Source organism: Cavia porcellus, unplaced genomic scaffold (genome assembly GCF_034190915.1).
Source record: "Cavia porcellus strain 051 isolate PalLab524CR breed Dunkin Hartley unplaced genomic scaffold, mCavPor4.1 scaffold_23, whole genome shotgun sequence".
NCBI lineage: Eukaryota > Metazoa > Chordata > Mammalia > Rodentia > Caviidae > Cavia > Cavia porcellus.
In genome coordinates this window covers 29,495,640-29,512,177 of record NW_026947506.1, presented here as the reverse complement: position 1 = coordinate 29,512,177, position 16,538 = coordinate 29,495,640, and the positions used below count along the sequence as shown (strand labels likewise).

General features: G+C 39.2%; 1 long non-coding RNA gene across 1 annotated transcript; it reads left to right on the top strand.

The window, feature by feature from the left end:
- The first annotated feature begins 6,011 nt into the window (after window positions 1-6,011).
- LOC134472472 (uncharacterized) lies at window positions 6,012-14,123 on the top strand. Its single transcript, XR_010042294.1, has 3 exons — window positions 6,012-6,654; window positions 12,537-12,682; window positions 13,566-14,123. It is a non-coding gene; the product is annotated as an uncharacterized LOC134472472 (long non-coding RNA).
- The last annotated feature ends 2,415 nt before the right edge of the window (window positions 14,124-16,538 follow it).

The window sequence follows — 16,538 nt, the reverse complement described above, 5'->3', positions numbered from 1 at the left end:
GAGGTTGGCAAAAACATTACCCAGTAACCATTTTTCAAATTCCTCAACTTCTAGTTATACTATTTATTCAGCAACCTTGGCCATTTATAGAAGACACTGGGCTCAGAGCAGAGGGAGAAGGGGGAAAGGAAGATCGCTCTGGTCAGCGCAAGTGAAGTGTGTGGGAAGGCAGCTGCCTGCGGAGCTGGGAGCTTAGAACCCTTTTACAACCCCGGGAGAAAGAAGCGCCCTGCTCACCGTTCCCGGGTGCTGGGAAATCGCTGTTCTGCATCTCAATCGTCTGGTGTCTTGGAGATGGTGAACGTAATCAGGAGTAAACGCAGTGTTTTTTTTAACCCTCCCCAATTTTTTCTTGGTGTCCTTCCCAGCTCTTAAAATACGACATTCAGTGTTGTCATAATAAGAGAAAAACTTGAAAAATAAGGTGCCTGGCAGAGGGGAGAGCAGCAGAGCCTCCTCTGTAAGGCTTGGAAGCAGGGAAAAGGGAACCAGGAGAACTCTGGGGACAGAATGGGGACGTCCCCCTGCGGGCTTCCTGCCCTCTCCTGCTTCTTTGAGCTTCCTCTGAACTCCAAAACCTGCAGGAGAAATGAATCCTCAATTGTGTAGGGGGAAAATTAAGTACTTTTAAAATAGTATTTGTGGGATGGCCCAGCAGAATCCACTCCCCCAGGATGGGGGGCCCCTGAGTCCTTCGTGAACACCCCTCCTCATTTTGGTACCTGACAGAAAAGAGGATTTGGGGTTAAAACCCCTGGCAGATTGTGGGCAGCAGGATGGGATGCTAGTGACACTATCTTTTCCACTTCATTATTTTTCTGTGAAAAATAACTCTAAATTTCAGTATCCTAAGCTATAAATCCATTCCCAGCTCCCAACGCCCCTCCAGCTTCCCTCCTACCCACCATAATCTGTAAAATGAGCATCTTTTTCCTGGCTCTTGTCTTACGTGGGACAGTTCAGCAGAGCACAGTCAGTAACTGCAAGAAAGAACTCAGCAAGACAAACCCATACTGGTCTGTGATGAGGGGAGCGCTGTTGGTGGCAGGTTGAGCCTGTACATTTAACCATGCTGTACCCCGGAAAGCGCTGAGGATCATTTCTGTTTCTTTCACATCCTCCTCTGCTCCCCACACAGCGATGCTTGGGTGAGTCTGTACTTTAGGGAGTTTGACTTTTTCAGTTGGAAAAGAAGAAAAATGTCAAGGTCACTTCTTAAATCCTTATAGAGATATTTTGTGAATATGTTTCTGAAACTTTTAAAGGAAAATAAGATTTTGCCAAGGTCTGATTCTCTTTCTTTGAATTTCAAACAATCAGCATGACAATTAATTTGATTAATTTAAAGTATTTATCTGAGTTGGATTATCATTGCATTGAGAAGAAAAAAAATAAGTTAAAATTCCTTGTTTTCCCGTTTGCAGAACATCGGGGATAACAAAAGTTTCTTTTTTGGGGGGTAGGTACTGGGAACCAAACTAAGGACCTTGTGCTTGCCCGGCTGCTACTTATGCCACTGAGCTACATCCTCCAACCTAGAAGGCTTTGTGTTATGAAAGCTTCACAGCCCAGAGGTGCATGCAGACATTGAAAACTTGTTTCCAGCCCTCCAGGGCACACAGAAGTAGAGTAGTGTTGTTTGGAGATGGCTTTGCTTTTCAAATTCAAGTAGTTTCTTTTTTAAGGGATGGGAGATGATTGGACCAGTTACAGAAGTCCCCTGCATCCCATCAAAGTGACTGGTGCAGTGGAGCCTTATCAGCTGGCCGGAGAACCTGGGGCCCCTAACCTGAGCGTGGATAGAAAGTGCTCTTCTCACTTTGATTCCCCACTAAAGTGAAGTTGAAATTGTTTTCTTCACTTTTGGGACTTTTTGGGAGGAAAAAATTACATGCATCATGTAATTGTTCCATAAAATTATTTTTAAAAATGTCCCAGAGAATCTGCTTTTCTGACTTAGCAAAGTGGATGCTGGGGTCCTTTACAAGATCTCAGACTGGGAGGGATGCTGTAAGATTGTTTAAGTTTTCTTTCATCTGACTTTTCTTTTTCTATTATGGAGGGAGAACTCAAGGGTGGGAGGGAAATTGCTGCTCAAATTGGGGAAGCTACCGACAGGCTCCTTGTGCTCTTAGTCTTCAAGGAGAGAAATTTCCTGGTTGTCACAGAGGGAAGACTGATACCCAGACCCACAAGCCAGAAGGTCTACACATGAGGAGAAAAACTGTAGGAATTTTTTTTGTCAAGTTATGGCTGTTCTTTCTAAATTTACACATCCATCAGATAGAATATTCAGCTTACTTAATTGACCATACTGAGTTTATGGTATTCTAAGTGCACTAGGGAACAGAGTAACAGTCCACCTGGGTTCCACGAAGTTTGTTGGACTCACCAATAAATTTAACTTATAGACGTCAAGCTGCAGATTAACACTTGAGAAACCCAAAGCATAAGTAATTTAAAAAGCAAAATAAAATAAATTATTGTGAAATAAGGAGAAGGATCTTTTGCAAATATGAAGAGGAAGTGGAGATGGAGGGGAGAGGGACAGAAGGATAAAGGAAGCAGAAAGAGTTAAGACGTGTTGTGTATATCTAGCAGCTCCCCACCATGAGTATATTCATCATATACACAAATATGTAGTAAAAACATTAAAACAGTTTGTAAATTTAAAATGGGGTCTGGGGGATGCTTGGAAGTCCCTGGATTTAATCTATAAAATAAATAAAGTAAAATAAGGTATAAAAAATACTGTGCAGAGTTGCTGTGTAATTTTGCTAATAGATTCATTCCATCTTTCCTCTCTAACATTAGAATGCAGTTATTTTCTCTAGAATTAGGTAAAATGGTCCATGAAGAAAGTCAATATCTGGTAAATACGCTGAATGCTTTTTTCTAACTGATAACCTAAATTTAAGTCATTGCTAAACCTGACTGGCACCATATGAAATTCTTGTAACTTTTCCAAAGTTTGAAATCCAGAGTGTAGAGAAAAAGTTAGCATTGATACTGCGAGGGCCTGTGAAAACTCAGCCCCTTTTAAAAGCATTGGAAGTAGATAATTCTAATAATGAAAGAAAATTCACAGAAACCTTAAAACTCACATTCAATGTTCCTGACCTCTCTGTTCAGTTACAACAGTAGGATTAGATAAGGTGACAGACACTTTGAGTGAACGACACACGTGTGTTGAGAGCAATACCCTGAGGACGTGAGGGGGTGACACACTCATCCCATCCCGGGATGTTCCATGTGGAAATGTGAAGAGCAGACAGGAGCTGAAATTCTTCTTCAGGGACAAAGTTTCTGACCATCGTAGCAGAAGGTTCTTTCTGTTCTGGTTAATATGCAGCCAGACCCTGTGCTGGCAAACCGTGAAGAGGGTGGCTGTAAAAGAACTTTCAGTAGTAGTTTCTCATTCAGATACAAAACTCGAGACCATCTCCAGGAACCTGGAGCTTCTGCAAACCCATTCCCTCTCCGGGCTCAGAAATGTGCGGCTGGAAGGAAGACTCACCTTTGTTGCTCTGTCCCGTGCTTCCAGTTGGGAATTCTAATCTGAGTTTAATTTACCCTTAATGTCGCTAGGTCCCAGGGGTGGGCACCACCTTCCCATCCTGCTTAGCAGGTGACTCTACCTGCTCTGAGATGCTAAGCTCCCTTAGCTAAGAAATCACTCATCCTTTATCCAGGTCCTATTATGCATCTTTCAGTGAGCTGGTGAGGTCACCAATCTCCATTAAGTGGTCAGTTGTTGATGAAAGATTGGGAGGGCATGTTTGTGGACTGTAAAACACTTTGGAAGTAGAACATATTTTAAATTATCAGTGTTCTGTAGAAAGGGACTCAGTGCATGTCTTTGAATCTTGTTGGTACCTGTAAGATTAGAACAAATGCATTTCCAGGGCTAAAGATATTTACAGTTTTCGTTAAATGAATACAAATTTCTCTTTCTTCCCAAAAACTGACCTTCAAAATAATGCCTGCAGCAGACAATGCCTCAGGAAGCAGCAGCCCTGTGCAAGAAATGTTCTCTACAAACTCTTGATGGGTACCTCATAGAGGTAGCACTGCTGTGACATCCCGTCCCACCCCCACGAAAGCAGGGATCAAACCCAAGAGCCCTCTTCCACTGAGCTGTATCCCTATCCCCTTTTATAATTTTTTATTTTCAGACAGAGTCTTACAAAGTTACCCAGATGAAACTTGAACTTGCCATCCTCCTGCCTCAGCCTCTCACAGTGCTGGGGTGGCATGTGTGCCCCACCATGCCCAGCTGACTCCTATACATTTCTTTAGGTGCATGCCCTACAGGGCTTTGCTTTCCATTGCAAACACGTTTCTATTACCTATCATATTTTTCCATTCTCTACTGATTCCATAACTAGGCTGAAATCAATCATTTTCTTAGCTGCTGTACAGGAAATGTTCATGGACTACAGCAAGCACTTTAGAGACACTTGCAAATGCCCTTCAAGACTGACATTTTTCCAGAATCCATCTTACAGATGCCAGTGGTACTGACAGGGCAGAGAAGTTTACCAAATTACAATTGTTTTGGTGGGGGAATTTCTTGAAAAGGATGGTTAGGGTCAGGGTGAGTCTGAGGGTCAGGTCAGTTTTATTACAATTTTGCAGGTTCAACTCACTTTAGCAAAATGTGTAAACGAAAAAAATTCTCTTTCTTGTACTAAAAAGAAATTTTGGGGGTGTTGATGGTTTAAAGTGAACTGTGGGTATACTCTAATCTAAGGATAAATTGCCTTTGGGAAAGTAATTTTTCGAACTCTGAGTTTTGTTGGGTCGTTACTCCATCACTTTTTCCTCTTTCAGAGCATTTTGGGTCCATTTCTCTCCAAAGGTGAATGTGGACTGTGCTTCTGATGCTCGCGAGCTCCTGCTCTCATGAGCCTCTCCCTGGATTCTAACTCAGTTACAGACTCAGGTGTCTCAGTCCTCACCCTCTTTGTGCCTCAGTATGACCAAATGTCAGTCAGGGATGTGAGCCCAAGCTCTCTAAGGCTCCTTTCAGTGCTCATGGGGGTTTTCCACGTGGAGGAGGTCTGAACCAGTGTCTCCTTCACCTGTGTGGTTGGAGACCACACAGGTGAAGCACATGACCATATCTATATCCACAGTTTGTCCAATACGAATGTGAAAAATGTCTTTTTCAGAGAAATTTTCAACCTGTCCATCACTTTTGTATGTCTGAAACACATTTGTTTTGTGCACTTAATCTTTTTGGGGCCTGATGTCCTTATTGGTAGGTGGAATACTGAGACAGTGGCCCTCTGATTCACTGTGTCTTCCCATTTGTGTGATTTGCCCCGCCTTATGGGCACATTTCCATCACTGGACAGCTCTGTGCTGCCTACTGTATGGCCACAGCTGACCTCTGTACTTCTGCCCAGCCTCTCCTGGCCACTCCTCATAAGAGCCAGTTCTATCTTTTGCCAGCCTGGGTCTGGTTTGTCCTGTGTTCCCAAGTGGCAGAGCATGGGAGGTGGTGGCTGAAGTGTGGGAGACATAGCGAGGCTGGGTGGGGAGGCAGAGAAGTCAGCAGGGCCCACCTAACAGTCGACAAAACTGTGCAAGTTGAGTCTAAATGAGAGATTAATTACTTGGAGAGGTTGCCGGTGATGAGATCAGGGAAAGAGACTGGACTGCTGGTAGAAAAATCCACTGCACAGTCCACCTCCCTCTGTTGAGGAAGGTAGAAGTCAGTGAGAAAGAGCCAGCAGCAACCTGGACAGCAAGCAGGCTCCTTACCAAGGCTCCTTCCCTTAGAAATGACTTTTCCATTCTCTTCTGAGTGTCTGAAGCTCCTGTGCAGCAGAGTTGTGTGACTGTGATGATTCTGAATGATCTTTTTTTTCAGTTTACTTGGTATTTGAGTAGGAGTGGAGACTGAGGGAGATGGGGGAGGTAGCACTGCATTGTCAAAGTGCCTGTTACACCTTCTGTCCCAGGTGGGCTGAGAGGCTTACTGTGCTGGAAGGAAGTAGTTTTGGGGCAGAGGTATAGCTCTGTCTTTTCCTAGGTGATTGATTGTGGAGAAATCATTGAACTTTAGAGTCTGTTTCTTTATCTAGAAAATGGAGACAATAGTCTTGCTGGTGCATTGGGGCATTAATTATGGGGCATTATTGGGGCATTAATTATGACAACATTTACAGAAGCACTCCATGAATCACAAAGTGGAAACAGTGCTAAGTTCCTCATCTTATGAGATGAGCCTTGCGTGGAATAGGTTGTTCCTCACTGAGTTCTACTTTTCTTGGTCTTCATAAGTTTCTCTTACAATAAAAATGGCCTCGCAGTCACCTTCATGGGCATAAGGCAGGAGGATCCAGCCTGCTGGCCCTGAGAAGGGCAGAAATGATAGAGCATGGGGCCACATTTCCCACCCACAGGAAGTGTCCTGCCCTTGGCCCAGACCACCTGTGATGTGCCATGTGCTTCCCTTGCATGCCCTGCCAACACCCAGACCACCATGAGGATGCCCCACCTTGTGGACCTACTACTGCTGCTGATCTTCAGCTCCCACCTCTTCTTCTAGAACCTTGGACTGCAGCAAATTACTGTGCTGGGTGAACAGGAGATTCAGGAACCCCTCACCCAAACAGAAGACGTCAGCAGGCTCCAGTCAGTGTGGTGAGTTTGCCCTTAAAATAGAGGTCTGCAGTGGGTAAATAGGAGCAGTAGTGAAACTCCTTCCAACTGTAAAACCTTGGCAAACCTGGAAAAAGGGTGGGTGATGTCTACCTCCAAACAGAGAACATCAGACAGGTTCAGGAGTGTGCCAGTAAGGCCTCCCCCAACTTGGAGAAAATTAAAAGGGCTTATGAGACACAGTAGGGCCTCAGCTGACACAAACACTATAAACCTGCAATAACCTGAAGACATAGCAATAGAAGGGACTAAGAGTTGACCTACATCAATATTCCTAGGCTAGTTAGCCCAGGAAGAATATAGGACTCATCCAACAGGCCCTGCAGGAGGAACTCAGGTGACTGGCTCTCCTCTTCATTGTAGTATCCAGCGATTGGACGAACACCAACCACACAGTAGGACCCTAAGATTCACACTACTGACAGTAGAGACTACTGCGATTGAAGAACAAATATTTGCCCAAAAGGTAAAAATGACAAAATGAAAAAGCAAAATCCAGTCTCAAACATCTAGTCCATCAGGTGCAAGTACAGGCAACATTGAAATAAAGGACTTTAAAAGTCATACCCCAGAAATCTCTGAAAAGATAGCAAATGAAATAAAGAAACAAATTTATGAGGCTATAGAGGAAATCAAATTAGAAATAATTTCCTATGTAAAGACAAAAATAACAACCTTAGTAAAGGAGTTACTCAGCATAGCCAGAGAAGAAATAAATAAAAAAAAATTACAGGAACTTGGGAAATTGATTGAAACCATGAATGAATAATACAGAAAACAAGCAGAATGTATAAAACAAATTCAAAGAGATATCCAAGAAACAAAAAATTCTGTTGAAAGTTGGCAAAAACTGTTTAAATGAAGCTGAGGATAGAATTTTGGACCTTGAGGACAAGATCACAGTTAGTGATCATGAAAGAATGGAACTTTCAAAAACAACAAACAAGCATGAAATGACAATACAGCAGCTTCAGGATGATGCCAAGAGAAACAATGTAATACTAATAGGCATCAGTGAAGATGCAGGAGTCAATGTAAATGACATACATAAACTATTCACAGAAGTAATAGCAGAAAATTTCCCAAACATGGGGGGAAAAATAAGTGAAGCATATACAATGCCAAACAGTCACAACCAACATAAATCTACACCCAGATATATAATAACTAGAATAATTAAAATCCCAGGCATACAATATAAAAACAGAATACTAAAAGCTGTTAGAGAAAAGACACAACTCACCTATCAAGGAAAGCCCATCAGAATAACAGAAGACTTTTCCTCAAGTCAAGACAAGCTTGGAGTGAGGTATTCCAAGCCCTGAAAGAAAACAACTTTCAACCCAGACTGATGTACCTAGTAAAACTGTCTTTCAAATTTAATAGAGAAACAAGATACTTCCAAGACAAAGAACTGAAGAAATTCATGTTCATCAAACTAATCCTAGAAAGAGTATTGAAAGACATACTTGATAGAGATAAAAATGACCTCAATCTCCAGAACAACAACAGAAAGACACTACCATGCAGGGCAAGCAATTAAACAAGGGGGAAAAGCAGAAAACAAACAGCTGGAGCATAACATGACAAAGTTGAGCCAGTACATATCAGTTATATCCATAAATGTAAATGGCCTCAATTCACCTATCAAAAGAAATAGATTGACAGAATGGATCAAGAAACAGGATCCCACAATATGCTGTATACAAGAAACACATATGACTCAAAAGAAAATGCATAGATTAAAAGTCAAAGGATGGAGAACAATATTCCATGCAACAGGAACCCAGAAAAAAGCAGGGGTAGCTATTCTGTTTGCAGACAATGTGAACTTCAAACCTAAAATGATTAAAGGAGATAAAAAAAGGTCACTATGTACTTGTTAGTGGAAAAATTTAAGAAGAAGAACTAAAAATTATAAATATATATGCATCAAATGCAGGAGCACCTAACTATATAAGACAAATACTAATGGACATGAAAAACCAAATACAAAAGGACACAATTGTAATAGGAGACCTTAATCTCCCACTGCCACAAAGAGATAGATCAACTAGACAAAAGTCAGCAAAGAAATAATAGAACTGAATCATACCTGTGAGCAAATGGACTTTGTAGATGTTTATACCCAACCACATCAGAATATACATTCTTCTCAGGTGCACATGAAACATTCTCCAAAATAGATCATGTATTAACCCATAAAACATTCTTAAGTAAACACAAAGGGATTGAAATTATCCCATGCATAATATCTGATCAAAGTGCATTGAAATTAGAAATTAATGGCAAAAGAAATTGCACAACCTGCATAAATACATGGAAATTAAATAACAACCTTCTGAAAAACCAGTGGGCTACAGGTGAAATTAAAGAAGAAATAAAGCAATATTTGTAATTCTGTGAAAATGTGGATACAACATACCATAACCTGTGGGATGCAGTGAAAGCAGTCCTAAGAGGGAAATATATAGCAACAAATTGTCACATCAAGATGACAGAACAAGCACAAATAAACAGCCTGAGTTACATCTCAAGCTTCTAGAAAAGGAAGAACAAGTCAAACCCAATGCTCATAGAAGAGAGGAAATTGTAAGGATCAGAGCAGAAATTAATGCAATTGAAACTAAAAAAATAAAAGAACTAATGAATCAAAAAGTTGGTTTTTTGAGAGAATAAAAAAATTGATAAACCTCTAGCCAGCCTTATCAAGAAAAAGAAAGAAAATATTCCATTTCATGCAATAAGGACTGAAAAGAGAGAAATCACTACAGATCTTATCGAAATTCAAAAGATCATGAATACCTACTTTGAAAATCTCTACTCACATTGGCTGGAAATGGACAGATTTCTAAAATTGTATGAACTACCAAAGCTCAATCAAGAAGATATAACAATTTCAGGGCTGGGGATTTAGCTCAGCAGCATAAGCGCCTGCCTTGCAAGCAGGCAGTCGTGAGTTTGATCCCTGGTACTGATAAAAACGAAAAAGACAAAAAAAAAAAAAAAAAAAAAAAAAAGATATAACAATTTTGAGTAACCCAGTATCAGCTATTGAAATTGAAAACGTGACTAAAAACTTATGAACAAAGAAAAGCCCAGGTCCTGATGGATTCACAGATGAACTCTACAAGAAATTTGAGAAAACTGAGAAGATTTGGCACCAATACTCCTTAAACTTTTTAATGAAATTGAAAGAGAAACACTCTTCCCTAACTTATTCCTGGTGGCAAGTATTACTCTGATATCAAATCCAGAGAAAGATCCAACCAAAAAGGAGAACTATAGGCCAGTCTCACTAATGAACACTGATGCAAAGATTCTCAATAAAATACTGGCAAATAGAATGCAGCAAATCATCAAGAAGATTATACACCACGACCAAGTGGGATTTATTCCAGGAATGCACGGATTATTTAACACATACAAATCAATTAGTGTAATACACCACATCAACAAAGTAAAAAACAAAAATCACATGATCATCAATAGATGCAGAAAAAGCTTTTTATAAAGTCCAACACTTGTTCATAATAAAAACCCTACAGAAACTCAGAATAGATGGTATCTACCTCAATCTCATAAAAGCCATATAACAAACCAACAGCCAACATTATACTAAATGGACAAAGACTGAAAGCCTTCACTTTATCAAGAACAAGACAAGGATGTCCACTAGCACCACTCCTATTCAATACAGTTGGAAATACAGTCTGGAAATATTAACCAGAGCAATCAGACAAGAGGGAGAAATAAAAGAAATAAAAATAGAAAAGGAAGAAGTAAAATTATATTACTTGCAGATGACATGATATAAAATATAGAAGACCCAAAAAACTCCATTAAAAGACTACTAGAGGTAATAAACAAATTCAGCAGTGTAGCTGGATACAAAGTCAACGTTCAAAAATCAATAGCATTGCTGGACACAAATGAAAAACTCACTGAGAGAGAAATTATGGAAATATCGCCTTTCACAATGGCATCTAAAAAAATAAAATATCTAGGACTCAACCTAAACAAGAAAGTAAAAGACTTATATGCTGAAAATTATACTACTCTAAAAAAGGAGCTTGAAGAGGATATTTGAAAATGGAAGGATATTCCTTGGTCTTGGTTAGGAAGAGCCAACATTGTTAAAATGGCCATACTCCTAAAACTGTTATACAGATTTAATGCAATCCCAATCAAAATACCATCAACATACTCCCAAAACTGTTTTACAGATTTAATGAAATCCCAATCAAAATACCATCAACCTACCTTACAGATCTAGAGAAAACACTCCTGAAATTCATTTGGAAACAGAAGAAATCTAGAATAACAATTATACTACAAATTCATAGTGATAAAATCAGCATGGTACTGGCAAAGAAATAGACCTGAGGATCAGTGGAACAGATTAGAAGATACAAACACAACTACAAAGACACTCAGCCACCTTTTATTTGACAAAGGGGCTAAACATGTTCACTGGAAAAAGGATAGCCTCTTTAATAAATGATATTGGAAAAATTGGCTTTCCACATTCTGAATACTGAAATTAGACCCATGCCTATCACCAGGCACTCAACTAAAGTAAAAATGGATCAAAGATCTAAATATTAAAACAGAAGCACTAAATCTATTAGAAGACAAGATAGGTAGAAAACTTAGAGACACAGGATTAGGCAGAGAATTCATGAACAAAACACAAATCACATGGGAAATACTTTAAAGAATCAGCAACTGGGATCACATCTAATTAAAAAGTTTTTGCACTTCAAAAGAAATCAACAGCAAAGTGAAAAGAAAACTCACAGAATGGGAAAGAATTTTAGCCAATAATCCCTCAGACAAAGGACTTATATTCAGAGCATATAAAGAATTGAAAAACATCAAGCCCCCCAAATTCAAAGACCCTTTTCAGAAATGGGCATCTGAGATGAACACACAGTTCTCAGATGAAGACATACACATAGCAAATAAATACATGAAGAAATGTTCACGATCACTGGTCATTCGAGAAATGCAAATTAAAACAACACTGAGATTTCATCTCACTCCGGAAAGCATGGCTGCCATCAGGAAATCAACTGATAATAAATGTTGGCAAGGCTGTGGGGAAAAAGGAACACTTCTCCACTGTTGGTGGGAGTGTAGACTCCCACTATGGAAATCAATATGGAGATTCCTCAACCAACTAGGATTAGAAGTTCTATTCAACCCAGCTATTTCTCTCCTGGGTATCCCCCCCCCCAATTGAAAAAATCATGCCATAATGATATATGTGCACACATGTTTATAGCAGTAAAATTTGTAATAGCTAAATCTTGGAAAATGCCCATCAACTGCAGAGTGGATGAAAAAGATGTGGTATTTTTATACAATGGAATATTACTCAGCTATAAAAAGGATGATCTTGAGGCCTTTATAGGTAAATTGAGGCAACTTGAGACAATCCTCATAAGTGAAATAAATAAGTTTCACATTTGTTAATATCACATTGTCTCTCTAGTATAAAAAGTAATGAAAACTGAAAGACTAATAAGATCCAAAATACATAATAGATATTATAAAAAGGAAAGGAAAGGAAAGTGCTCTAAAGGATATAGCTCTATGGATGTTTAAGTGTGTAAGATAGATGACTGTATTACTAAGTTTCCATTAGATCACTGAACAGAATAGTTTGCATTGTCAGTGTTTGAGTGTCTACTTTTTATGCTTTGATTTTGTAACAAGCAACTATTTCTAAGATGACAATATGTAACTTACCAACTAGTAAATTCTTAGTGTTAATATTCTTCTTTGAAATTCTGTATTACTTCTACCATTTTTGTGTTTTGTTTTGTTTTTTATCTTTTCTTTAAATAAATAACGAAAAGAAGTGTCCTGACCCAGGAGCACTCAGCACATACACGTGAGGTGAAGTCACTTTAACGGTCTGAGGATCAAGGAGTGCTCTACATGAAAGTCTGCAAGATGAGCAAAGGGGTGTGAAACTGGCCAAGGTTCTGGATTTCACTTCCAGGTATTTAACTCTGAGTTTTTCCTAAACAGCCTTTGGGGATGGGACAAATCAGATCAATTGATCTTTAGAGACCTAAAGAAATTAAATTAGTGTGGAGTCAGTTACTGTGCTGAATTGTCTGGAAATTGAATTGTTCTGAATGTGTAACTTATTATGTGCGACAGCCTTCCAAAAATCCTTTTAGATTGAGTCTGTTTGCCTATACATTCTGTGCCACCATAGGCTTTGGAGCCATATTCTTAAAGACAATATGGTTTCTTGTGTTAATTTTACTAGATTCTGTTCGCGTATTTGCATGTCTCACATACTTCATGTATAGCCTTATTCTTTAAAAACATGTTTCTCCCATTGCTACTTAGACTAAACCTAGTGTCTCTGCACTAAGCTCCTTCCACAGCCCCCTTTTTAAATTTCAGACAGGGACTTGCTTAGTGGCTAACCCAGGCTGGGTTTGCTTGCAATTGGGATCCTTCTGCCTCAGCCTCCTATGGTGGCACAATTACAGACATGTGCCATGACACCCAGTTTAGCCTTATTCTTTGGGAACAGCACCTTCCTTATTTGCAAAAGGAATTCCATCTTTATATCAAAAGGAGGAAGTATAGCTTCTGTGACCAGCTAAGTAGCAGACTACAAAGCCCAAAGAGATGTCTTAATATACTGTGACTTCCTCTGATTTAGATTGGGGAAAAATCACAGCCATCCCACATAGTACATAACCTATAGACAGCAGGCCAGGGCATTTACTTTTCCTTTCTGTGAGGGGTCATTTTGTATAGTCCACAGTGGTGCAGGGTTACTTCTGAGAGAGGAAAGATAACTAGAAGTTTTAAAAAACATTTTTAAAATTATGTTTCCCTCATTAATTTTTTTCTCTTTACAGAGAGCTGATGCTCACTGCAGAAAACCCAGAAAATACTGACAGGCAAGAAAAAGACAAAAAGTGATGAAATCCCACTTGCTCAGAAAGAACCATTGGCAAGCCCTGTGCCCATTTTCCAGATGCTGTGCTGGGCATGCATGGAACATTCACTCCTTTAAAGTTCATTGATAGATACTGTAAAAGCGAAAGGGGAGGAAAGTGCTCTAAAGAGTATAATGGTATGTATAGAGTGTAAGATAGGTGACCATATTACTGAATTTCTGTTGGAACATTGAACAGAAGGTTTGCACTGTCAATGTTTGAGTGACTAGCCACTATTTATGCTTTGATTTTATGACTTTGGCAACTGTTTTTTCAGATAACAATGAGTAATGTATCAACTAGTGATTCTATGATGATATTTTAAAATTTGGTATTATTCTACCCCTCTTTCCTTTTTTTATTTTGTTTAATTTTTTCTTCTTCCTTTGAAAAAAAGAGAATAATATGCAATATAACAACCATTGTTAAATTTCTTTCATTCTGTTTTGAAGACCTGTATTGTTATTGTTTTGAGTTTGCTATTATTGTTTATGCCCTTTGCTTTTTTTCTTCTCTGAATTTTCTCTTTTTTTAAATAAAAAATAAAATAAAGTTCACTGAGTTGCACGTGTTATTTACGTCCTCCCATGCACCTTTAGTTACAGATCTGCATTACACTTTGCTATGGCCGCTGGATTTTTCTTCACGTACCATATCTTATTTGACCAATCTCATATGTCAGTTATTTAGCTTTTGGCTATAGTAAACAATGCCGGAATAAAAATGTGTTTCTTTACACATATTCTTTATTGAGAGCATAGGATGAACACCCAGACGTAAACATGCTGGGTCAAAGCATGCTCTTCCCTGCACTGCTTTTCGTCAGTACTATTTTTTCATTTTTTAAAAATTATTTTGAAGGTAGTAAAATACAACAGAACAAGACAGAACAAAGCCAACTGAGACAATGAGTGAAACTGGTACAGAACTTCACAGCAGGGTACCGGCATAACAGTAGTAGGTACCTATAGTATATCTCGTTATCTTCACAGTAGTTTTCCATTCAATCAGGTGCAGCAAAATCAAACCAAATACAGAACATTATAGAACTTATCAAAACAGAATATTGAATAGAGCGATACAATTATTCAGAACAAAGCAAGACAGTGGTAAAAATATTTGCCTTCAAAGAGATAGTAGAAGGAAATCCCCCTATTTGCTATATTGCATATGGTCGACCTCCCCAGAGATGCTCAGACCTCTGGCTCCCTTTGCTAACTGGGGTGGAGGGGCATGGGATGTTTCTCAGCCGGCGCTCCTGTAGGCTCAGGGCTGCTTACCAGGGATGCCGGCAGGTTGCTTTCTTTCCCAGCACCCTAAGTTCCACCATGAGGTGGATCTCAGGAAACGCTGGCTGGTTTAGAGTGCCCGCTGCTTGACCAAGCCACAGCTCATCAGCACTGTTTTTAACATTAAAAATTTTAGAAAAAACATATTCAATAGTAGGAGAATGATTTAATGAAGTTTATAGTCCTGTAATGAAATTTTTAAAAATAGTGGCGGGCTATGCATGTCACACCATTGACTGCTTTTACCGTTATGAAGTGTGCCATGCAGTGGTATTAAGTGCACTCACAGTGTCCCACATCCACCGCCTCTGTCCACGTCCAGAGCATCTGCATCGTCCCAAACTCACAGCATGCACCTGTAGTAACTGCTGTTTCTCCTCCTTCCCGCCTCTCGGCTATCTCCATGGTACTTTGTGTCTCTGTGCGTCACCGAGCGGAGGTAGGCAGTAAATGCAGAGGTCCCCTGATTTCCAGCTAGGTCACCACGGCCAGCTTCCCCCCAGGAAAGGCATCTGCACCCACTGCCCGTTTCTTTGCACCCTTGTGGAACGTGATCACCGTCTTCTCCTCTTTGCCAACATAAAGCATGGAGAAAGTTAGCTTTGCCTTCTGGGAATTGGCCCCTTTGTTTCCTTAGCTTACCTTTCCTTTTCTTTGGGATTGCTCTTCTTCTCCTATTAACCTTATAATAACTTCATATGTATCATTGGTATTTATTGTTCCTAGTTTTGGAATCATTTTTACTAGTTGGAAAATTAGCTCTGTGTTTTTGATAAACAGAAGATCTTATCAAATTATTTTCTCTCTTTTTAACAATTTCTATCCTAGAAAGACTTTCCCACTCCAAAATTATTTAGGCATTCAAATATGGATTTTCTGTTACTTTATTGGTTTCTAATTTTTCATTTAAGTTGGTGACTCATGAAGAGTTCTTTTGGTATAAGATATAAAATGGGCATTTCATTTTATATTTTTTACAAATGATGTCAATATTATATACTTACTAGTGTATTTATTTTCTACTTATTTACTCTTTGTCGTATACCAAATTATTATCTATGCTAGTTCTTATGGTTTCTTTCCTGAGTTGCCAGTATTATAGTTCACATGCTGATAGCGTATGTAAATATTTTGTGCTACTGAAACATCTGAGATGTTAAATCTTTGTCTTTTTTCAAGAAAAGTTTCAAATTTTTTGATAGTCTTTGTTCTTTATGTTTCTAATCTTTGGAAACATTTTGTAAAGTTTTCCAAAATATATTAAAGGAATTTTGATTGACTTATGTTACAGGTATATAATCATTTGGAGGGGAATATTTGTTTTTATAGAATCGCAATTTTTTTTTCTTGTCCTTTTACTGAAATCTCACCTTGTGTTCTAAGGCATTTTCCCATGCTTATGTTTGTCAGTCCTGTCGTACTTGCTTGGGTCACACCTTGGTCTAGGAGAGCAGTCTTGTCCCACACTGTGTGTACTGGCAACAGGTGCCTAGAAAAGACCTGAAATGTCTTCCACATTGAGATGTGCATTAGGTGGAAAACAAAACCAAAACAAAATTCCAAGTTTCATCTCCCCACAAAACAAGCAAACGGGAATTTTGAA